Here is a 24169-nt window from a genome sequence, read left to right on the forward strand (position 1 = left end):
ATGTTACTGAATCATTGGCTTTTATAGCCAGTGGTATGGAATTTGGAATTGGAAGACTATGAGGTTTTGGTGACAATATTTGTTGCTTGATTGAGATAATCTGATTATCATACCATAGAGATACCTTTTGGAAGATAAGGGCATCATACTTAAAAAATACTAAAAAATAATTTTTAGTGGCTGAGGGAGGGTCACAGAGAGGCTGTGATAACATCATGAAATGATAGAGCCATTTTTCCTTTGCTTTGTCAAGAAGCTATGTTGAAAACTACCTGAAGGCTTAATATACCCTATTTCTTTTCTAATTGTTTAAACTCATATGCATAAATGTTTTTATAGACTTAGGAATTTTCAGTGTGAGATGCTAAGGACCTAGATTCACAGATTAATTATAGACCAAATTCTGTCTATAGTCTGTTTTGACTTATTCTTATTAAACATTTACCTGGATTCTACTTCTATAGTGAGAAAAAAACAAACAAACTACATGGGCAGCTTGTATACCTTTCCTTCCTAAGTAAGTTGTGTATACCAGTCACCATAAATTTCATCTCACTTTATACATGGATGGATGCATATAGACATATATCCAGATCTATAGGATACAAGTGGAAATTTTCTAACACTTCCAAATGGCTATACGTGTGCTTGAATTACTCTACACATTTACAATTCAACTAGTAAACTTAAAGTTGAACACAGTGGCAGCAATATATGTTGACAGCATGGGATGTTACATTGCCAGCTATTGTAAGTGTAAGTTGATAATTAAGTTATATTATGGATATGGATTATAAATTATGCTGCCTGAACAAAAGGACCAACTGCTGAGACATCTTCTCTGCCTGCTTTATTTTTGCATAATATTGGAAGCTTGTCCATGTGCAATGATTTTCTTATCTAAGAATACCAGCTGCTTACTGTCGGCTGAAACGAGTTGTTCCTTTCTCCATCACTGTCATAAGGAGACAGAAATATGTGCATGACTTTCATAATGCCTTTTCATAATGATGGATGCACTTTACTTAGAAAATTGATTATAAAAATAGAAAATCAGCTTTGAAAAGCAATGTAAAACCATGGCATTTGTCTGTTTGTGATCATATTGGAGCTAATGAGTATATTTTGCTTGTAGTTAATATTTTCAAACTCTTACAGCATTGTTAATATAGGGAAGCCAATGTTTATAGTATGATAAACATTTTACTGATTTGCACCCATATTATATGCTAACCATTTAGTTTATTATTTAAATAGAAGATGCATGTAAAATGCAAATATAAGTTACAGCTAAAGTAGCTATCTCATTTAGAATAACAACAGAATTTCACTAAGTACATTGATCTATTTTTATCTTAAAATGACATAATTAGATAATTTATATAACAAATTGAACGGAATTGCTATTTTATGATGACAGTAAGTGTATACTGTGTATATATATATATATATATATATATATATATATATATATATATATATATATATATATTTTTTTTCTTAAGTTTTCGCGGGTACTTACATGTATGGTGTTCGGCTTGGTTCGGGTATTTTCCCACGTCATTGTAGTTCTTTTAAAGTTGTAGCAACGTTTCAGCAGAATCTCATCTGCCATCATCAGGCTTCTGTATTGTGTCCGTCTGTGGGTCAGACTTTTACAGTGGTTTCAGATTTAAATTTGGGGCAGCCTATTGCTGTGCCAGAATGGTTTTTTCTTCATCCTGATTGGTTGGGAGTCTTGGTCTGTGTTTATTGGTCTCGGAGTTTGCTGTGTTCTGCTTGATGGGTGTTTCTGATATCTTCTGTCTGTTTTTTGGCTCTTTTTGTATCTTGATTGGCTGGCAGCATTGTGTTACTTTAATGGAGGTCTTTAGTGCAGCTTGGCTTCGGGTAAATGGACGGCTATCATTAGTTAGGAAGCTGGGTTTCATCTGGGTGCCTGGTTGGGGTGTGTTTGAGCTGGAGGTATCAGGGGGATCTGTTTGTGCCCAGGTGTTTGCCTGGCTTGTGGTGTGGAGATTTTTTTGTTCGTGAGTGCAGGCTTCCAAATGATTGACAGCCTGGTGGAATCATCTCTTCTGTTCATGCTTTCTGGTCTTTTTTCAATCTCTATGGCTTCTCTGATGACTCTGTGGCTAGGGTTTTCCATAGTGGCCAGGGTTTTGGTGCCATTGAAGTTGATGCTATGACCTGTAGCTTCCATGTGTTGGACTAGTGAGGAAGTGTGTTCCAGCTTTTTGACTGCATTTTTGTGTTCATCCAGGCGGGTACTTATTCTTCTATTGGTCTGTCCAATGTATGTGGCCGGGCATGATGCACAGGGGACTTCGTATACGCCTTGGTTTTCCAGGTCAATTTTATCTTTGAGGTTGCTAAGGATGGCTGCTATTTTTCTGTCTGTTTTGAAGGCAGTCCTGATGTGATGTCTGTGTAGTACCTTACTAATTTTGTCTGTAGTACCTCTTATGTAGGGCAGGACAGCTGTTCCATAGGTCTGTTCATCTTCTGGGTCTCTATTATGTTTCAGTGTGTTTTTGTGGATCAAGCTGGTGATTTTGCTTTTGTGGAAGCGTTGGCTGTCAGTACTTTAGTCAGGGTGCATAGTTCAGCCTTAATGTGTGTCTTGTCTGCCAGGCGTTTGGTTCTGGTAATTAGTGTTTTAGCCACGGAGTTTATCTGTGCTGGGTGGTGGTGGGATTGGGCGTTGAGGTAGCGGTTGGTGTGTGTTTTCTTCTGGTATATGGTGTGTCCTAGTGTGCCATCTGTTTTTTGTAGATTAGTACATCTAGGAATGGTAGTTGTTTGTTTGTTTCTGTTTCCATGGTGAACTTGATTTTGGGGTGTGCGCTGTTTAGGTGTGTTAGGAAATTGTTTAGGTTTTCTTGTCCATGGGGCCAAATCACGAATGTGTCATCGATGTATCTTAACCATAGTTTGGGTTTGAGGATGGCATTGGCCAGGGCTCTGGATTCGAATTCTTCCATGAACAGGTTAGCAATGACAGGTGACAGTGGTGATCCCATGGGGGCTCCTTCTATTTGTTTGTATCTTTGTCCTTTGTATATGAAATATGTGTTGGTTAAGCAGTGTTCTGTTAGTTCCATGAGGTGTTTGGCTGGTTGGTATTTATTTTTGATGATTTCAAGGGTCTCTTTTATCGGGACTTGAGTGAATAGGGAAACCACGTCAAAACTTACAAGCAGATCTTCTTGCTCCACGTGTAGATCTTTGATCATTTCCAAGAAGTGGTATGAGTTTTGTACATGTGAAGCTGCTGTTTCAGCATGGGGCTGTAGCTGCTTTGCTAGGTATTTGGCTAGGTTTTGTAGTGGTGCTCCTCTGGAGCTGACTATGGGTCTGAGAGGTATGCCTTCTTTGTGTATTTTTGGGAGGCCGTATAGTTTGGGGCATCTGGAAGATTTCTCTCTGGGTATAATCGTGTGTTGGATCTCTTTGCTTATGTGGCTGGTTATAATTTTTCTTCTTGGTTAATTTTTCCAGATATGTGGTTGGGTCTGTGTTTATGGGTTTGTATGTGGAGTCTTGGAGTAGGTCTGTCAATTTTGTTTCGTAGTCTTTTCTGTCCATTACTACAGTGGCATTTCCTTTGTCTGCTGGGAGGATGATTATGCTGCTATCTCTTTTCAGGGTTTGTAGTGCTTTAATTTCATTTTTCTGTAAGTTGCTTTTGGGTGGCTTGCTTGTGCATAGGATATTGGTAACTTGGTGTCTTATTTTATCAGCTTCATCTGTATTTAATTTAGTTAGGCTGGATTCTACTGCACATATGATGGATTCTGTGGGGATTTTTGGGGTGCTATAGCATAATTGAATCCTTTGGTTAGAACATCTGTTTCTGTTTTGGTGAGTTCTCTGTTGGAAACGTTGTGCACTAATTGTTTCAGGTGTTGTTGTGAGTTGTTGGGGGTTTTCTTGTCATGTTCTAATTTCTTTAATTTTTTCAATAATTTTTCCTGTTTGTAAATACCTTCAGAATCAGCTCTCCAAGTTGTAAGTTGTTTTATCTTGTCCCAAAGTAGAGGTGGATTTTGCTGCTCAGTTCCAGGTGTAGTGCTAGCAAATCTTTGTTTAACTGATCTAATCGGAATCTCTTACTGTGGAGCTCGTTCCGTAGTAAAGCCATTTCAGTTCTTTTCAGGATACGTTTAGTGGCTGCTGTGCTTTGATGAAATGTTAATTTGAAGCAGGTTGGTGTAGTATTGTTGTCTCTGCAGCTGCGTAGGAATTGGAGGTCACATAGTATTCCTGCTCTTTTAATTTCCAGTTTCTCGTAGGTTTTGATCTGGCTGTTTATTTCCTCCCGTAGAGGTTTGATATTTGTTTTCTTAAGTTTTCGCGGGTACTTACATGTATGGTGTTCGGCTTGGTTGGGTATTTTCCCACGTCATTGTAGTTCTTTTAAAGTTGTAGCAACGTTTCAGCAGAATCTCATCTGCCATCATCAGGCTTCTGTATTGTGTCCGTCTGTGGGTCAGACTTTTACAGTGGTTTCAGATTTAAATTTGGGGCAGCCTATTGCTGTGCCAGAATGGTTTTTCTTCATCCTGATTGGTTGGGAGTCTTGGTCTGTGTTTATTGGTCTCGGAGTTTGCTGTGTTCTGCTTGATGGGTGTTTCTGATATCTTCTGTCTGTTTTTTGGCTCTTTTTGTATCTTGATTGGCTGGCAGCATTGTGTTACTTTAATGGAGGTCTTTAGTGCAGCTTGGCTTCGGGTAAATGGATGGCTATCATTAGTTAGGAAGCTGGGTTTCATCTGGGTGCCTGGTTGGGGTGTGTTTGAGCTGGAGGTATCAGGGGATCTGTTTGTGCCCAGGTGTTTGCCTGGCTTGTGGTGTGGAGATTTTTTTGTTTGTGAGTGCAGGCTTCCAAATGATTGACAGCCTGGTGGAATCATCTCTTCTGTTCATGCTTTCTGGTCTTTTTTCAATCTTTATGGCTTCTCTGATGACTCTGTGGCTAGGGTTTTCCATAGTGGCCAGGGTTTTGGTGCCATTGAAGTTGATGCTATGACCTGTAGCTTCCATGTGTTGGACTAGTGAGGAAGTGTGTTCCAGCTTTTTGACTGCATTTTTGTGTTCATCCAGGCGGGTACTTATTCTTCTATTGGTCTGTCCAATGTATGTGGCCGGGCATGATGCACAGGGGACTTCGTATACGCCTTGGTTTTCCAGGTCAATTTTATCTTTGGGGTTGCTAAGGATGGCTGCTATTTTTCTGTCTGTTTTGAAGGCAGTCCTGATGTGATGTCTGTGTAGTACCTTACTAATTTTGTCTGTAGTACCTCTTATGTAGGGCAGGACAGCTGTTCCATAGGTCTGTTCATCTTCTGGGTCTCTATTATGTTTCAGTGTGTTTTTGTGGATCAAGCTGGTGATTTTGCTTTTGTGGAAGCCGTTGGCTGTCAGTACTTTAGTCAGGGTGCATAGTTCAGCCTTAATGTGTGTCTTGTCTGCCAGGCGTTTGGTTCTGGTAATTAGTGTTTTAGCCACGGAGTTTATCTGTGCTGGGTGGTGGTGGGATTGGGCGTTGAGGTAGCGGTTGGTGTGTGTTTTCTTCTGGTATATGGTGTGTCCTAGTGTGCCATCTGTTTTTTGTAGATTAGTACATCTAGGAATGGTAGTTGTTTGTTTGTTTCTGTTTCCATGGTGAACTTGATTTTGGGGTGTGCGCTGTTTAGGTGTGTTAGGAAATTGTTTAGGTTTTCTTGTCCATGGGGCCAAATCACGAATGTGTCATCGATGTATCTTAACCATAGTTTGGGTTTGAGGATGGCATTGGCCAGGGCTCTGGATTCGAATTCTTCCATGAACAGGTTAGCAATGACAGGTGACAGTGGTGATCCCATGGGGGGCTCCTTCTATTTGTTTGTATCTTTGTCCTTTGTATATGAAATATGTGTTGGTTAAGCAGTGTTCTGTTAGTTCCATGAGGTGTTTGGCTGGTTGGTATTTATTTTTGATGATTTCAAGGGTCTCTTTTATCGGGACTTGAGTGAATAGGGAAACCACGTCAAAACTTACAAGCAGATCTTCTTGCTCCACGTGTAGATCTTTGATCATTTCCAAGAAGTGGTATGAGTTTTGTACATGTGAAGCTGCTGTTTCAGCATGGGGCTGTAGCTGCTTTGCTAGGTATTTGGCTAGGTTTTGTAGTGGTGCTCCTCTGGAGCTGACTATGGGTCTGAGAGGTATGCCTTCTTTGTGTATTTTTGGGAGGCCGTATAGTTTGGGGCATCTGGAAGATTTCTCTCTGGGTATAATCGTGTGTTGGATCTCTTTGCTTATGTGGCTGGTTATAATTTTCTTCTTGGTTAATTTTTCCAGATATGTGGTTGGGTCTGTGTTTATGGGTTTGTATGTGGAGTCTTGGAGTAGGTCTGTCAATTTTATTTAAATATATATGTGTGTGTGTGTGTGTGTGTGTGTGTGTGTGTGTGTGTGTGGCGGGGGGGGGGGAATTTTTTTATCTGCAAGTTACAGATGCCTTCAAGGTATGACAAAGTATCCAACTTCTCATCCCATGCCACACTCTTAGCTTGTGGACTATAGGACAGATTGCAGAAATGAAAACTTTTTTCAATCGTGTATAACAAAAGAATAGCTATTGATGGGCAATGGAATCACTTATTATATACATCATTTTGGTGGCATTGCCTGGCTTTTTTTTTTTTTTTTTTGCCAAGAACAAGTCTTATCAAAGGGCACATCTTTTTCATTGTATCAGAAAAATAGAAAAATGAACTACTTTCTTGCTGGTAATTTGTATAATAAAAGGGAAATGAAAAGGAAAATTCTTATTGGCAGAATGTATCACTAATGTTCAATAACAGTGGGGAATAGAATAGAATAGAATAGAATAGAATAGAATAGAATAGAATAGAATAGAATAGAATAGAATACTTTATTGGCCAGGTGTGATTGGGCACACAAGGAATTTGTCTTGGTGTAAATACTCTCAGTATACATAAAGAAAAGGTACATTCGTTAAGAATCAAGAATCATAACGTACAACACTTAATGATAGTCATAGGGTACAGTCAACAATCAAATCATACTAGGAAACAGTCAATATAAATCGTAAGGATACAAGCAACAAAGTTACAGTCTTACAATCACAAGTGGGAGGGGATGGGTGATAAGGAGTGATGAGAAGATTAACAGTAATAGTAGTGTACACTTTGTAAATAGTTGAACAGTGTTGAGAGAATTATTTGTTTAGCAGAGTGATGGCTTTCGGGAAAAAACTGTTTTGTTTTTTTCCAATAAAGTTTTATTTGGGTTTTCACACATACAAAATACAAGTAAAACATCTTTTTTGAAAATAGCATGGTCCTGGGTTGAATTTCTTTATCCAGACACAAAACTCAATTTCATGCTCCTTTTTGTATTCTATTCCATATCTTATACTATTTTACATTTTCTATATAGTTTTTCCCCTCTTTTAATTTTCTCAATTTTATTTTGATTATCTCATCTCAATTCAAATCATTATATTTATACTTTTGTCTGTTCTGTTTCAATTTCATATTATCTTTTCTCATTAAACAAATTTTCTCCTGTATTACTAATTGGAGTATGACACCTTTATATCTTTAAATTACATCCATTCAACTCTTATTTAAACTTCAATATATACCTTAAGATAATGACCTTCAATATAATACATAATACATAACTTTCAATCAAATTCTGCTTGGTACATTCTTATAACACACACTATATTCTTTTTTTAAAAAATGTAAATATATGTAATTATAAACCCTCATTCCATTCCAGTTCAGTTCTATCATTAATAATCATTAATCTTTTGGAAGTCTTGTTGAGATTTTGCTGTAAGTTCTTTTTTAATTCCAGGCAGTCTCCTCCATTCCAGATCCTGCCCTTTTATTCTTTTTCTCTCCTTTCCTGTTTTCAAAAGCTTTTAATTATCCAGAAATCTTTATTATCCCTTTGACTTTTTATTTTCAGCATTAAATGCCTATTGATGTCAAAGTGGATTTTTTTCCAATTTCTTACTTAAGTCTCTTAGCTGCCAGTATAGGAAAAGGAGAAAAAAAACCAAATCTTTTCCTTTTCTCTCTCCTTCGCAGCTTAAAAATCTTCTTAGGGAACAATGTTATTGTTTTTTAATAGTTTCAATTCCAGGGTACCTTATTTGTTGCTTTTGCTGTTTGACCCGGTCAACCAAAACTTTATCCTCTTATCTTCCTTCTGCACATTCTTTTCCGGTCGAGTTCTTCTTTGTGGTGGCCATTTCTGAGCACCACTGCAACTGCCTTCGGGAAAGGGAGTAATGGCCAGCTGGGGAGGAGAGATGCGGCTCTCCTCAACCCTGCAGGCAGTCTCCCTCCTCTTCACCACCTATACGGGGTGGCTTAGCCCTGAAACCAGCCGGCCCGGGGTGCTCCAGCAGCGAGCACGGATCGAAGCCTCACAGAGACGAGGTTTCAGTCTGTCGCTGAAGAAGCTCAAACCGGAAGCCGGGAAAAAACTGTTCTTGTGTCTAGTTGTTCTGGTGTGCAGTGCTTTATAGTGTCATTTTGAGGGAAGGAGTTGAAACAGTTTATGTCCGGGATGTGAAGGGTCTGTAAATATTTTCACAGCCCTCTTTTTGACTCGTGCAGTATACAGGTCTTCAATTGAAGGCAGGTGGGTAGTAATTGTTTTTCTGCAGTCCTAATTATCCTCTGAAGTCTGTGTCTGTCCTGTTGGGTTGCAGAACCAAACCAGACAGTTATAGAGGTACAGATGATAGACTCAATAATTCCTCTGTAGAACTGTATCAGCAGCTCCTTGGGCAGTTTGAGCTTCCTGAGTTGGTGCAGAAAAAACATTCCTTGTTGTGCTTTTTTGATGATGTTTGTGATGTTAGGTGTCCATTTTAGGTCATGTGATATAGTAGAACCTAGAAATTTGAAGGTCTCTATTGTTGATACTGTGTTATCTAGTATTGTAAGAGGTGGTAGTATGGGAGGGTTTCTTCTAAAGTCTACCACCATTTCTACGGTTTGAGTTTGTTCAGTTCCAGATTGTTCTGGTTATGCCACGAGGCAAGTTGGATAACCTCTTGCCTGTATGCAGATTCATCGTTGTCTCAAATGAGACCAATCACTGTTGTGTCATCAGGAAACTTCAGTATTTTAACAGATGGATCATTTGAGATGCAGTCATTGGTATATAGGGAGAAGAGAAGTGGAGATAGCACACAGCCTTGGGGGCCCCCTGTGCTGATTGTACAGGTATCGGATGTGATTCCACCTAGCTTCACCTGCTGCTTCCTGTCTGTTAGGAACCTTATGATCCACTTACAAGCGTGTTCAGGTACCGCTAGTTGGTTTAATTTAGTTAGAAGAGTGTCTGGAATGATGGTATTGAATGCTGAACTGAAGTCTACAAAGAGGACCCTTGCGTAGGTATTTGGACATTCAAGGTGTTGTAGGATGTAATGCAGAGCCATGTTAACAGCATCATCTGTCGATCTATTTGCTCGGTATGCAAACTGCATGGGATCTAACAGCAGATCTGTGATGGTTTTCAGGTGGGACAGCACAAGCCTTTCAAAGATTTTCATAACTACAGATGTTAGAGCAACTGGTCTGTAATCATTCAGTTCCTTGATGGAGGGCTTCTTTGGCACTGGGATGATGGTAGAAGGTTTGAAGCAGGAAGGAACATAGCACATCTCTAGTGATCTCTTGAAGATTCGGGTGAAGCTGGGGGCCAATTGGTCAGCACAGACTTTTAAGCAAGAATGAGTTATCTTGTCTGGCCCTGGTGCTTTTCCTGGCTTCTGTCTGTGTAATAGATCTTGCACTTCTTTTTCTGTGATCACCAGAGGTTGTGAGCCCAATAGATTGGGGCCAGTTGTAGGAGGCTTGGTTGTTATTGGTGTGTTTGAGATGTGGGTTGTGGAGATAGGTGGCTGTAGTTTCTTTTCAAACCTGCAGTAAAACACATTCAGGTCAGCTACTAGTTGCTGATTTCCTTCTGCCTGGGAAGGAGGTTTGCTGAAGCCAGTGATGTTTTTAAGAGTTTTCCACATGTTTGCTGGTTCATTTGTTGAGAATTGATTCTTTAACTTTTCAGAGTAGCTTCTTTTTGCTGCTCTTATTAATATGTTTCTGGCCTGGTTCTATAGCATCCTGTCATCTTTTCTGTAGGCTTCCTCTTTGGAACGACGTAGCTGCTTAAGTTTAGCTGTGAACCAAGGTTTATTGTTACTATATATTGTTATTGTTAAAAAGTGCAGAAAATATTTTTACTACCCTAAAATGTTATGTGAAATACAAGATCAATATGTGAAATATATGAAAGGTTTTCTGTGACAACATACTATCAATATTATTAAAATAGTGTCAAAATTGTAAAAGGTTGCAGCCCATTTTCTTAGGTATCTTATATAAAGCTATTGCATGATAATAAAGGAAAAGGTTAGCTATTAAAAGACTGAAATATGTCAATGGTTTGATGCAAATATTTTGACATATAGCAAGAAGGGTTAACAATCAATGACCATTCCTGGTAATATATTTGGAGCCAGTGTACATCATAGGAACAGTGACCAGGACCCAAAGTTTCAGTGTTCAGAATATTTCAGACATGACATATAATTATTCTCTTTTAGTGTACTGCATCTTGCTGTCAAATGTATCCCCAGGTACTTAATCTTATTCGTGACCTGAATTTTCAATAGATCTGTCAGTTCTTCCTTTTGTCTTGATAGCATATTCTTTGTCAAGATCTTTGTCTTATCTTTATTTATTTTCAAACCAGCCACCTTTCCATATGCCTCTATCTTTTCTATCAATTTTGATGCTGTTTCTAGTGGGTCTTCTAAAATGAAAACCAGATCATCTGCAAATGCATGCAACTTAAATTCTTCCTTTTTAATTTTCATCCCTTTTATATCCTTTACTTCTCTAATATTTCTGTTTAGCACTTCCAAGGTTAACACAAACAACAGAGGTGATAGTGGGCACCCTTGTCTTGTTCCTTTTGTTATATCAATAGAGTCTGTCAGTTCTCCCTCTATCATTACCTTTGCCGCTTGCTTATGATATATAGCTTCTATTGCTTGGATAATTTTTTTAGCAAAGCCCATCTGTTCCAGTTGTAATAACATGAATCGCCAATTCACATTATCAAATGCCTTCTGTGCATCCAGAAATATCAAAGCCATTTGTTTTTCAGGGTGTGCCTCATAGTATTCCAAAGTATCAAAAATTACTCTCATATTATCTTTAATTTGTCTCTTTGGCAGAAATCCATTTTGATCAGGGTGGATAAAATTGTTTAAATATTTTTTAAGTCTTTCTCCCAATATTGAAGCAAAAAATTTATAATCTGCATTTAGTAAGGAAATAGCTCTATAATTCTTGATTTGTAATGGATCAGCCTCCTCTTTTGGGACAACTGTAATATAAGCTTCTGACCATGATTTAGGTATCTTCTTCTTTAACATAACTTCATTCATAACTTCTAGCAATGGAAGATTCAACGATTCTTGTAGTGTTTTATAAAATTCTGCCGGAAGTCCATCTGGGCCTGGTGCCTTTCCATTTTTTTGCTTCTTGAGTGCTTCAGTTAACTCCATCATCGTTATATTGCTTTCTAACATTGTTTCAATCTCTTTAGGTATCTGGGGTAAATTAGCATTCTGTAAATACTGATTAACTCTTTCCTCATCAATATTCTCTTGTGTGTATAGTTTCCCATAATAGTCTCATATGATTTCCTTCTTCTCTTTACTACCATAGCAAACTTGGCCTTGGTCATCTATTAATTGCAATATTTTCCTTGATTCTTTCTCCTTTCTCAATTTATATGCTAACCATCTACCTGGTTTGTTTGCATCTTCAAAGTAGTTCTGTTTAGCACCTCTGATTTTCTGTGCTAATTCTTCTTTTTCTATTAGACCCATTTTATGTTTGATTATATCCATTTTTAACTTAATGTCCTTTTTCTGTGGCATTTTCTGTAGCTCTTTTTCAAGTCCTTTATACTCATCCTCTAATGCCTTAGAGGCTAGTCTTTTCATGGTATTTATTTTCCTTGTATAGTCTATTATCAAGCCTCTGGCATATGTCTTCATTGTATCCCATACATTCTGGATTGATGTATCTTCTTTTTTGTTTTCTCTAAAGAAGAAAGCCAGTTCTTTCTCCATCCACTGTGTGAAGTCTTTTTCCTTTAATATAGTATTATTTAGTGTCCATCTAGATCTTCTTCTTTGTCCTTTCCATTTAATTGTCATTAGATTGTGATCTGCCCAAGTACTTGTTTCAATATTTATTTCTTGAATATTAGCTAACAATTCTGTTGACATCCATATCATATCTATTCTGGACCATGATAAATGTCTATTTCAGTAGAAGGTGTATTGTTTAGTTTTAGCATTTCTTTCTCTCCATGTATCTTTTAAGTTTATTTCATCTACCATTTAAAAAAAAGATTTAGGGAGAGTCTTTCTGTTTTGCTTTGTTGTTTTCTGTGCTGTATAGTCCAGTTTGTTATCTACAATTCCATTAAAATCTCCCATCATAACTATATTAGCATAGTCCAGTTCAATTATTTTTATGTGTAATTTTTTATAAAATTCTTCTTGATTGTCATTTGGGGCATAGATTGCAATCAGGAGTATTTTCATATTATTGTCCATTATTTCCACCATTAGTATTCTTCCATCGTCATCAGTATAGATCAGTTTCGCTGGGATAATATCTTTAATGTATAAAGCCACTCCTCTCTTCTTGCATTGTGTCAAAGAAGTAAATATTTTCCCTAACTTTGGCTGTATCAACAATTGCTCATGTTGCTTTTTGATATGTACTTCTTGTAGGCAAATTTTAATTTCTCTAATTTATGAAAAGTTTTCCTTCTTTTAACAGCTGAGTTAAGTCCATTTATATTAATTGAAATCAGTTTTTTCTCTTCCATGGTTATATTTTGTAGTTAGGTTTAACAGCTCTCGTAGATCTTGGTTCACGTTGTTCTTTGGCTTCCACCTTTCCACCAACTGCACCTTCTTCTTTTTCAATCGCCATTTGGCAGTCCTCTTGGAATTCAATTAGTGAGATTTCTTTTTCTGCCTCTTCCTCTTTCCCTCCAAAAAATTCTGTGTAAAATGATTCAGCTTTCTCAATTGAGTCAATTCTATGTCTCTGTTCTTGTCATGTAAACATTAAACCTTCTGGAATCAGCCATCTATAATTCACCTCTTTTTTAAGTAACATTTTGGTCAGAAATTGGTATTCTCTTCTCATCTCTCTCACTCTTCTGGGTACTTGTTTCAGAACCACAATCTCCTTATCTTTATATTTCAACGTTTTCTCTCTTGCCACTTGCAATATTTGCGTTTTAATGGCTTTCTTTGTAAATCTAATGTGAACTTCTCTTGGTAAGCTATTTCTCATTGCATATCTTGTGAAGACTCGATAAACCTCATCTATTCCATCCATCATCTTCTCTTTAGTTATTTCCAAAGCTTCAGCCAAGATTTCTATCATTATCTCAGCTAGGTTTTGTCCCTTTTCTTCCTCTATGTTTTGGAATCTGAGATAAAATTCTGATCTGTCCATCTCCCATCTCAGCATCCCACTATTATCTTGTTCAACCACAGTTAATCTGCTATCAATGTCTCCAATCTTCTTATCTCTTTGTTTATCTTCTTCTTCAAGTTTTTGGAATCTCTCATCATACTTCATCATCATTTGTTGAATGTTCTCCACTTTTTCATCATTAAACCCCGCTGGGTGCTTAAATGTGGCCCATGGGGCTGGCCTTGAAATATCAAAGGACCGGCTCACACTGCCTCTGCCAGCAAAATGGGTGGTGGCCAAAAATAGGCCACAGGAAGGCCTTCACGTGGCCTGTTTTTGGCTGGCAGAGTGCTGCAGGAGGACTTGAAGATCGAAAACAAGGTGTGAGGGGGCTGTGCATGCCCCTGTGTCCTGTTTTGACCAGCAAAGTGCTGCAGGAGGCATCCATCCCGTCTTTCCCTCCCCACTCCCACATCGGCCCATGGAGAACTACAATGGTGATCTGGCCCTCGTAGAAATCCAATTTGACACCCTTGAACTACATGATTCAGGCTGAAGTGTTTTGCAAGTGGATTGATGTTCCTTTGGTGGTCGGTTCATTTATTGATGATGACACAGAAGGAAGAACTAAGGTTCTGCTGAGGACTTTATAAGATTTTCCTTCATTTTATAGCAAAGTAAATTTCCTGGAATTTTGTTTGGCCTCATGAAGCCATAATCCTTTGCTTTGGATTGAGATAGTTAGATGTTTCTGGCTGGTTTTTCTATTGTGGATGTTAGTTCCTTAAAACTCCACTGTCTACAGCTTCCTTATTATACTGAAAGCTTCAAATAACTGCTTTTTGTCAAGCAGCAGCCATACATACTGTGCAGCAAACTAGCTGAAACCTGGCTTTTCAAAAACAACTTTCATTGTAGAAGTGTAGCCTCTGTTTAACAATCCAATGCCTCTCCTCTTCCTGGACATGCTGAGACATCGTAGGGCTGTTCTGTACCTAAAGGAATTTCTTGATATGCAGAAAATCATTGCACTGAATTGAAGACATATATAGTTTTTACATTTTTTTGTCATGTTAGGGATAGCTCTGGAAGACAAACAAAGTTAACAAAACAAGCACCAATGGAATTCTAGGAACACTCCTGGAATTTTTATTGTAAGGTATAATAGCAAGCCTGTCCAGGTTTTTCTCTCTTCCATCATATACTAAAAAAAATCAAGATGGTTGATTACTTTGTATTTCTGCCTCACACTTCCATCTATTTCTGGACTGTATAATCTCTTGTCCCTCCTTAATGGTATATTCTTTCATTTCCCCCTTAACAGTGCTTTCATATCTTCCCCATGGTCAACTATAAATACCTTTTCTGCTAGTCAGACAAATAGAGGTAAAGTCTCTGTGGTTTTAGCCATACTCATATAGAACTTTAAAAGTGACAACCAGCACCTTGAATTGCACCTAGAAATATACAGTCAACCATGGAGTGCAGCTCATGGAGTAGTGATGTTACATGGGCAGTTTAGCTGACACCATTTATTACCTGTGCCGTTACACTGTGTACCAAATGCTATATAGTGGTATAGTGGCTATCTTCCTATTGAGGATGGAATTCTTGTTTTGCAATTTTCTATGTGCCTTTCCCCTTAATTTGAATATAAATAGAGCTGCTTCTTATTTCATTTATATGTAGAACCAGGCATGGATCTATCGTACAACTTCCAGACTAGGCATGCTTTGGCAATGATAATCTGGCATAAATTTAAACATTTCTTGATTTTTTTCATAAATAAATATGTAAGCTATGTAAAAGCCAAACATACAGATGGCAGTAGAAACATTAAAGTATAGTTAATCATTGAATTCCAATCATGAATGAACATGCCTGACAAAGCACTGTGTTTTTTTACAACTCTTGTATTTTGATAAGACCGAATAACAACAAAAATGGAGCCAGAAGAGAAAGAGGAATCATTGTTACTATTTTCTTCTGGCATAATATGTGCTATTGGGAAGCTTCCCATTTTGCAAATATGAAATACATTGACTTATACACGACTTGTGAAAGATTTTTTAATAGAAGGTTATGAAGGAGCCAGAATACAACTATCATAAAAAGTGTCCATGTTGTGTATAATCTACTACACCCTGTCTTGGTATTGTTACCCAAGCATCTTTATTTTATGTGTTTAGGGAAAATATGTTGCCTGAAGAGATTAAATCTCAAGAAAGGATGACTAAGTAGAGATTGAAAAAAAATCAGTACGTTTCAAGTGGATGATGAGAGAGGAAAAATGTGCTGTATGTTAGGCTTTCCTTCTGTGGAAAATAATTTTATTGTGAATCATACTTGTCAATCAGCACAGAACTTTCCTACTTTTGAAGGAGAAGAATAATGGAGGCTAGTGAAGACCATATAGATACTGTATATCCAAACAGAGGACTTCATGAAGGCAGCAAAAGGAGATGTTCATGGAAGAAAGAAGACAATAGAAGAAGTTGCACAGAGACAAGGAAGCCAAGAAGAGAACCCAAGGAGGAAGAAGGTACTCCAGTGGGAATACTTGGATACATGCTAACAAGAGAAGGCAAACTAAATGAATGGCTATGCCACTGGAACTGCTTTAAAGCTCTGGAAATGAAAGGCAAAGGTTTTCTGAGATAGTTCAGTCAGCCAAGCAAAAGGGCTCCCCTCCACAATTACCAACAAAACCAAAGGAGAAAAATAAGAGTGTTGATGGTAGCAACTACATAAGTTTCTCCCTAACTTGGTCTTTCAGTTCTTCCAATAATGCACTCATTGTGTGTTTAACTTAGTCTATGTGCCTTGCTGCTGGTTGTCCTCTTCACTTTATATCTACCTTTCTCAGCATTTCTCAGCAATAGAGCCTTCTCCAGAAAGCCACTTCTCTGCATAGTATGTCCAGAGTAGGATTATTTGAGGCTGATTATTTGTGCCTTGAATAAGAATTTTGGGTTGATTTGCTTGATATCCATTTGTTTCTTTGCTTGGGCATCCATAGTATTCTCAGGAGTCTTCTCCAACATCGAAGTTCAAAAGCCTTAATATTCTTCCTATCCTACTTCCAATTTTGGCTTCCATAGAGCATCACAATAGAATACAATTGTTGCAAAAGGCTGATATTTAGACATAGTAATACTTGTTGGTTATATAGTCTTTATATTGGAGACTAGGTGGTTTAAAATCCAAGGGAGCCATGAATATACAGACTGTAGTATCTTCTATTGTTCAACATTTTTACTTTTGGTGCAAATATTTACTTCACAATAAATCTGAAGACAAAAGGAGAGATTAATACTAATATCTTTTTGGAGCTTTTTGGTTGAAAACTGAATTGTGCATTCAGGTTTCCATATAAAAACACTATATTAGTAACCTGTTTATGAATAAAGCTAATATGTAACTTCCCAGTTTCACGTATACTGAAATGTAAGCATATTTCCATATGTACTAAAAACAGTCTTGTGGCAAAATAGAAAAGTTTAACTCATTTTTTAAAACATATTTATTAGATCAATCAGGCCGTGACTGTGTGTCAAAAAGTTAACATGATATGTGCAATTGCATAATTGAGATCTTGTCCCATTTTTATATGCAGTGCGGAACATACAGAAAGGAGCAGGTCTTTGATTACAAAGTTGTGGCCACCATCTATTTCTTTATTTGAATCTTGAAGACTATGTGTACTTAGAGGTGGAGCTCTCACCTCACAATCAGGAAGCTGTGAGTTTGATCCCAGGTAGAGGCTAATATTTGGAATAGACTCTTCTGCTTGAGTAGGGGGTTGGACTAGATGACCTCCAAGGTATCTTCCAACTCTGTTATTCTACGTTCTACTTTGATTATGATTCAGAAGTTTTTAGGTCATATGTGAGTGCAAATGTAGAATTCTTATGCTATCTATTAAATGCATAATATCAATGCTATCGAAGTAGAACATTCTAGAACATTGTCAGTTCTAAGAAATCTACTTATTAAAGTTAAAGCAGCAGTATATTTTTCTTATACTCACATGGAAGCCTAAAAAGGGTAGGATCCTTGCTTATATTTGCACAAGGACTGAAGCACTTCTTTCAAATAATTTTCAAAGCATGTAAAAACCTAACATTTATGAAATGGATAATTTGATTTTCCCTCCCTCTACTTGTTTTCCAAACTAATAATGACTAAAAGGGGTTTGTAAAATGTTTTATAATAGGAACAGCAATTGGGAATGATTATTAAAGTCTAAATTTAGCTGAAGTAACTACCTCAAACACTACTGCCATCTTTAAGTCATTCTCATTTGTAATTCACATAGAAAGCTACAGTGTACTCAACATTGTAAATGGTTTAATCCACTGGTTAACAAAGATATTTTACAAATGCTGTAAGCTCTGAATAATATTTTATCACGTTATGCTTCTTTAGAAAAACATCGTAACAGTTATTTTTATTATAATATGAACAATGCATTTGGTCGAACTGATGAAAGCAGATCCAAGTTTTAGTAAACTTGGTAGATATAATTGAGAAAAATAGTCAGATAGTTGACAGTCCAGATGTTTTTAATCATCAGTCCAGCCAACATGGCTAAATACAAGCCACTGTAGGAATTGTTTGTAGGTAAACATTTTTTATTTTTATATATTATTAATTTATATATTATTAATCAATCCCTCCTCTTTTTTTGTTCCATTAAGTCAATCTTGAGTCCTGGAGATTATCAGGGCAAATCAATGGAGTTTTCTTGGCAACATTTTTGGAAATGGATTGCCTTTGCTTTCTATGGCTGAGAAAGAATTAGTGGCTCCAAGTCACCCAGCTGGCTTTATGCTTACTTAAGGAGTAGAGCCTACATTTTCCTTATTTCGAGCTTGGTGCCTTTAGTCACTACTCCAAAGTGGCTCCCATAGAAACTTTACGCAGCTATTACGTTTCATCAGTTCTATTTTGTGCAAAACTATGTTTTACCCTTTTTTTACTCTGATGGTTGAGTCATCTTGGGAAATTTCTGAGGTCTAAAAGGTATTTCAGAAGAAAAATGAAAAATATATTATTTATTCTTATTAGAAGTTGAAGCTTTTATTGTATATTTAAACTTAATTTAATTTCTGGCCATCTGATATAAATTTCCTTCTTTTGAAAATGTAAGGAGAATTCAATTGCTCACTTAGTCATCTGAAAATAATGAAGATGAATGATACATTAGCTAATTTTTACAGTAAATTAGCAATTTTATTTTTAAATCTTGTGGCAAATCAATGATTACTATAGGAGTGTTATTTGCAATCAATTGATCATATTTTAAATTATTTCTAGTAAGATATTCTAAAACAAGATGTCCTTTGGGACAGTTACAAACTATGCCTGAAATTCATGTACAATTATATCACATTATTCAGGAAGTCTAATATATTTACAATACATTCAGTATATATATTATATTAACTTAAAGCTCTTTTAAAGCTTTATATATTATATTTTGGGGTGGAAATATGAACGAAGATTTCTGTAACAGATACTAGCTATTCAAAGTTTTTAAAAGAATCCTCATTTATATTTTACTTTTATAAAGGTTTGCATTCCAAGCCCCAGTGGTCATATCCCCAAATTGTTCTATTATTCATTTTTTAAATAGTTTTCTTTAGAAACGTATTAAAAGCAAACAAAAATCAAACTAAAATAAACATTATAAATGTGGCTAAGTTTAAAAGAGTTTTTTTGGGGGGGTGTGGATTGTGTGTGTAGGGAAAGGACACCTAAACTTTAACATGATATGCATTGGTGATAGCTATGTTTGGAATTATGAGCACTAAGTCCTAGCTTTTGGTGGAAAGTACACTTGAGTGTATGTTTTTATTTGACACGATCAGATTTTTGCAATACTATTCTGTCAAAAATGAGAAAATATCATGGATGCTTTTTTTTGCAAAGGTATTGTTCTGTTTTGGATGGTAGTTCCAGGGCTATCCCATTGGTAGTTGTGAGGATAAGCTTTTTAATGCACGAAGTGTAGCGGTACTTCAGCCAATCTGTGATAAAAGAGAAAAAAAGAGATCACTATGGAAACAGCAGGGAGATTCTAAAAGACTTTTTTTATGAAGTCAATGTCTGATGTTTGTGACTGTGGAAGCAAAATATTCATAAATGTGTATGATGCTATCATTTCTGATTTGTTATCATAGCAAATGCCAAGTGTTAGCAGTCTGGCCATAGTTTTATTAAGCACTTTCTTTTGCAAAGAGAACTACTGGTCCTCAAGAGAGAGAAGGCAGAATAAGTGAAAAAGCATGTAGGAGATGGCAGTATTGTCTTATTTGTTTATACTGTACATCATATATACACAGCATGTTTGTATGGGTGTTTGTGTGTGTTAATCACTGATACTTTACAATTTATACATTTGAAACACCAGTATGATTTCCAGAAAAGTACTAACTCAGAGAGATCGAATACAACTGAGAAAATGTTTTCTGTATCACATGTCTGCCTTTGATCTCATATTGAAAACCTGTAACCTTCTGACTTCAATCCAAATGAGATAAATGCGGAAGGGATAAACCTTCATGGCACAAAGAGAGTGTTAGGGACCAACAAATAAAGGTAATTGCTGCTGCAAGTCGGCTTGGACAGTTGCTTGAATCTGGCCAGCTAGATTCCCTGGAAGAATTTCAGAAGATTGCTGTGCTTTGAGGTAATGCAGCATCCCTGGCCTGGAAAAGGCTAAGCAGTGCTGGCATTTAGGTTTTTTCCAGTCCTTGGTGTTGAAGCACTTAGTAAAACCAGGAGGCAGTAGTATATCTGATCAGTTTTCTGTTCTCTACAACTACAAACTCAGGCTGAAAGAAAACTATGGTAAGCTGGTTACTATTATTGCCATTTAAACATACCTTTTATTTTGGGTTTTCAATCCAATAGAACAACTCTGTGCTTTTAAAAATATAAATATGCATTTTTAAATATTGTACAATGGAAAAATCAGGTTTATTTGATTTGTTAATGATTATTAGAAAAATAGGAAATTGGAGGGACATGTGTAAAGGTGGACTTACAGATTATTGAAGAAGATTTTATGTCCACATAAAGAGATTGTGTCAAGTCTAAACATATGATAGACAACCTATTATGGTATTATTTTAGAAAAAGTATTATTAAAATACCTTAACTTTAGACATATCATTTTAGAAGTAAAACTAAACTAAAACAGTGTTATTATGATTTGAAGATTAAAACTTGAAATTGGATAATAACTTTAGAAGGGTGGCTTGCTAAAACCATCTAGTTACTAAAGTTGGTCACGATTTTTAACCGGACCAGTATTACTAAGAAATGGAGATGGTTTTCAAGCCTAGTGATATGAAATGGGCAATGCATCCTTTTGAAAATGTAGAAGCAAATCTCTGAGCCATAAATACAATTCTAAAAATGAATTGGTTTGTTATATTGGTTTTGCTCTTTCATGAACACCATGGTAATCTATGAAGAAAATTGACTTTTTGAAGGGAAATTAAATGGCTTTTAAGAGCTTTCTAAAGGGGTGTAGTATGTTAGGAAAAAGCCAATAAAACTTGTGTTTTAAATGGTAAAGATCTTGCTACATTTATAATTCATGTTGTGTTCAGTCTGTATCAGAGGATGATGACAGCACTAACTATAAAGGGCAGGCTGATGGTACATCTTGGATGTCTGAATTTCTCTACAGTGAAGATATTCTACACATGGCCTTTCCAATCAGTAACTTCAACGGAACAAAATTACAAGGTAGGTGTGACTGAACTAACAGACAGCTTGATAGCTTTGATGAAATCGAAGAGTATAAACCACACATTTTTGTGAAATATCTTTTTATTTCATTTTATTTAAGAATATTACATTTTATTTTGTTATTTTTCTGAGAAAGGTTTTCACCTTTTGCTTCTAGCTAAGAAGAATAGAGGAAGAACAGAAACTGGGAAAACAAACAAATATCAGTATTAAAATTGCAGACAAAACAATGTCATAAAAACATCTCTTTCTCTTCAGAAATATATATTATATCTAAAGACCTTTGAGATGTACATTTGTGCCTAGAGCAAGGTGGGTGGCTGAAAACTCTATCCACCCAAGGTGAGCAGCTGAAAACTCTACCTCCACCTGTGTGATTTCTGATGAGTTTTCAGATAGACAGAATTCTCATCGGAGCTAATGAACTATCATCTGGAAGGTTTTTTTCAACATATCTTTATCATATCATAAGAAGGTCAATATAGCAGGAATATTTGATAAACAAAAGCTGTCAGTAATTTTTTGTTTACAAATTACTGCTGTAATTTGTGCACTGCCTACTGTCTGACTCTATTTCTATGAAAACAATTCTTAAAAAGTAATTTGTTTCAGTAATTTGAGGCTTATAAGTTTAATAAATTATATAATGTCAAACTTTGGCCAAATTGGCTTTTCCAGAATCCTAAATATTAAAGCAACTTCATTAGCATCTATAAGATTATAACACCCATTGGTTGGGGGATTCCAGACTATCAATTGTCAACTACTGTTACAACTAACTTTATAACTGAATTTTGATCTTTTTAAACGTTTTTTTACAATGGATATTTTAGTCAGTAGTTTTGGCTCCATCTAACTGATATAGGCTGCAAACCAATGAATAGCAAACTTGCTTAGGTCCTAATACATACTGATTCCAGAAATGAACCAATATTGTAGAATGTAAGTTGGTATTTAAAAATAATTTATATCTAAGAGCTAACTGAATTATCATAGTTCTTCTCTAGCAACTCTTCATTAAATTTCTTTAAATCTTATAGTAGGAAAGCTACTATTTTAAATACATAAGAGATGAAATGTGTGATAGAAAATATGCTTCCAGATTTATAAAGCAAATATTAAATGAAGCTGATATAAGCTGAGTATTTTCTGGGTATGCTTGACAGACACAGGCACAGAAAGAGAGCGAGAGAGATACACATATTTCTAGATCTAAGTGATTTCTTGCTAATACATTAAAACTGTATAACTATAAACAAATCATCATAGATAACACTGAGTTAGTTGAAGGGAAGGCTATAACTGCAACTTTAAATATCATCTGCATATACCAGCTGATCATGCACGAAAAGAAACCATGTTCACTCCATTCCACCTTAGTTTTTGTGTAAATCAAATCATTTCAAGCAACCCAGAAAACAAAATGAATCTTAGAGAATTGTAAGAACTCTTGCTATGGGAATATGTTTGTTTCTCCTTCTTAAATTGAAAATATTTTTTTCTGAAAAACACTCAAAGTTAAAGCATTTTGTGCTAAAAGTATAGTTATATCATAATTTTTGTGTAATGACATATGGAGAACATGGTAATAAACTAAACACATGGCTTTTTTGGAGAAATGTTAACAGATCTAGATAGAGTGAAACTGGAGAAAACCTTCTGAGTAATATTCTTTATGATACTGTAGTGATGTACTAGTCCAAGGGTCTGCAACCCTGGCCTATTTAAGACTTGTGGACTTCAACTCCCAGAATTCTGGGAGTTGAAGTCCACAAGTCTTAAAGTGGCCAGGATTGCAGACCCTTGGACTAGTCCAGAATGTCTAGAGATGTCTTGATTAGGCCATCATGAGAGGCCAGAAGGGATTATCAAAAAATAAAGAATGGAGACAGTCATCTATCAGGCACTTTATGAATAGGATATCCAACATATATGCAGTTGAATTAAATACTCTCTTAGCTTTTAAAAAGCTTTTAACCCATTTTTTTCAGAATATAGTACACTAACTATTGTTGCAAACTTTTTTTATTCTATTTTTACCAAAAGGGAAAATTTTGCAGGAAGCAAATCTAGTTTCCTTTTGAGTTAAATAATGGTTTCATATGATTCTCAAATAACATATTAGGGTGGTGTAATTTCTCTGAAGCTTTGAGAAGCAATTCCACCCATCTACAATTAGAAAAGTTAAGCAGCTATATTGCTTGTGCCATGGTTCTAATCTTGGTATAGTCCACTTATGTAAGGAGCATTTAAGATGTCAGGCTTCTGATTAATAGTATGGCAAATAAAGAGTAGGTGATTTTGTTTACATCACTGAATGCACCATATGAAAGCTTTAGGAGAAGGTTAAATATGTTTAAGCTGTAGAACAAGTAGACTACATATTTAAGGAAAAGTGATAACTTGTCTAGGCAAGAAAGTTGAGAAATATTCTCTTTTAATAGTCTGGATGGGAATCTTTTAGGAATACTAAAATGTCACTGCACACTACTTGGAACTGTTAGACTTGAGACATCGTGGTGCTATAAAGCTGTATCTTTATTCACGTTTCTCAGTGCTATTTTATTGCTTGCAAAACAGCATTTTCATAGTGACATGGGATAACACTATTAAAACAAGTTTGGGTTAATGTGTGACAAATGGATACATTTGAGAAAAACTGATTTGAGAAAGTATCTAATTTTTTTAAACAGGCTGACCCTGCCAGTTTGAGCTACTTGAGGAAGCAACAGGACATCTATGTAATTGATTTTTTTCAACTATAATAAATTTGACCATATTTATTTTAGAGTATCTTTTATACTTTTTAATTTTATCATAAAATATTTCATATGCATAGGAAATTT

The 24169-nt window shown here is 36.1% G+C and overlaps 1 long non-coding RNA gene across 1 annotated transcript in view; it reads left to right on the plus strand.

Annotated features, from left to right (window-relative positions):
* Positions 1 to 24058, plus strand: part of LOC148130204 (uncharacterized) — a 156086-nt gene extending 132028 nt beyond the window's left edge. The window contains exons 3-4 of the long non-coding RNA XR_015750095.1: positions 21262 to 21320; positions 24017 to 24058. This is a non-coding gene — a long non-coding RNA (uncharacterized LOC148130204). The remainder of the gene's footprint in view (positions 1 to 21261; positions 21321 to 24016) is intronic.
* Positions 24059 to 24169: the final 111 nt, after the last annotated feature.

This window comes from Notechis scutatus, chromosome 6, assembly GCF_049901735.1.
Source record: "Notechis scutatus isolate UNSWTSFEM ecotype Mainland chromosome 6, rNotScu1.2, whole genome shotgun sequence".
In the NCBI taxonomy this organism is placed as follows: Eukaryota; Metazoa; Chordata; class Lepidosauria; order Squamata; family Elapidae; genus Notechis; species Notechis scutatus.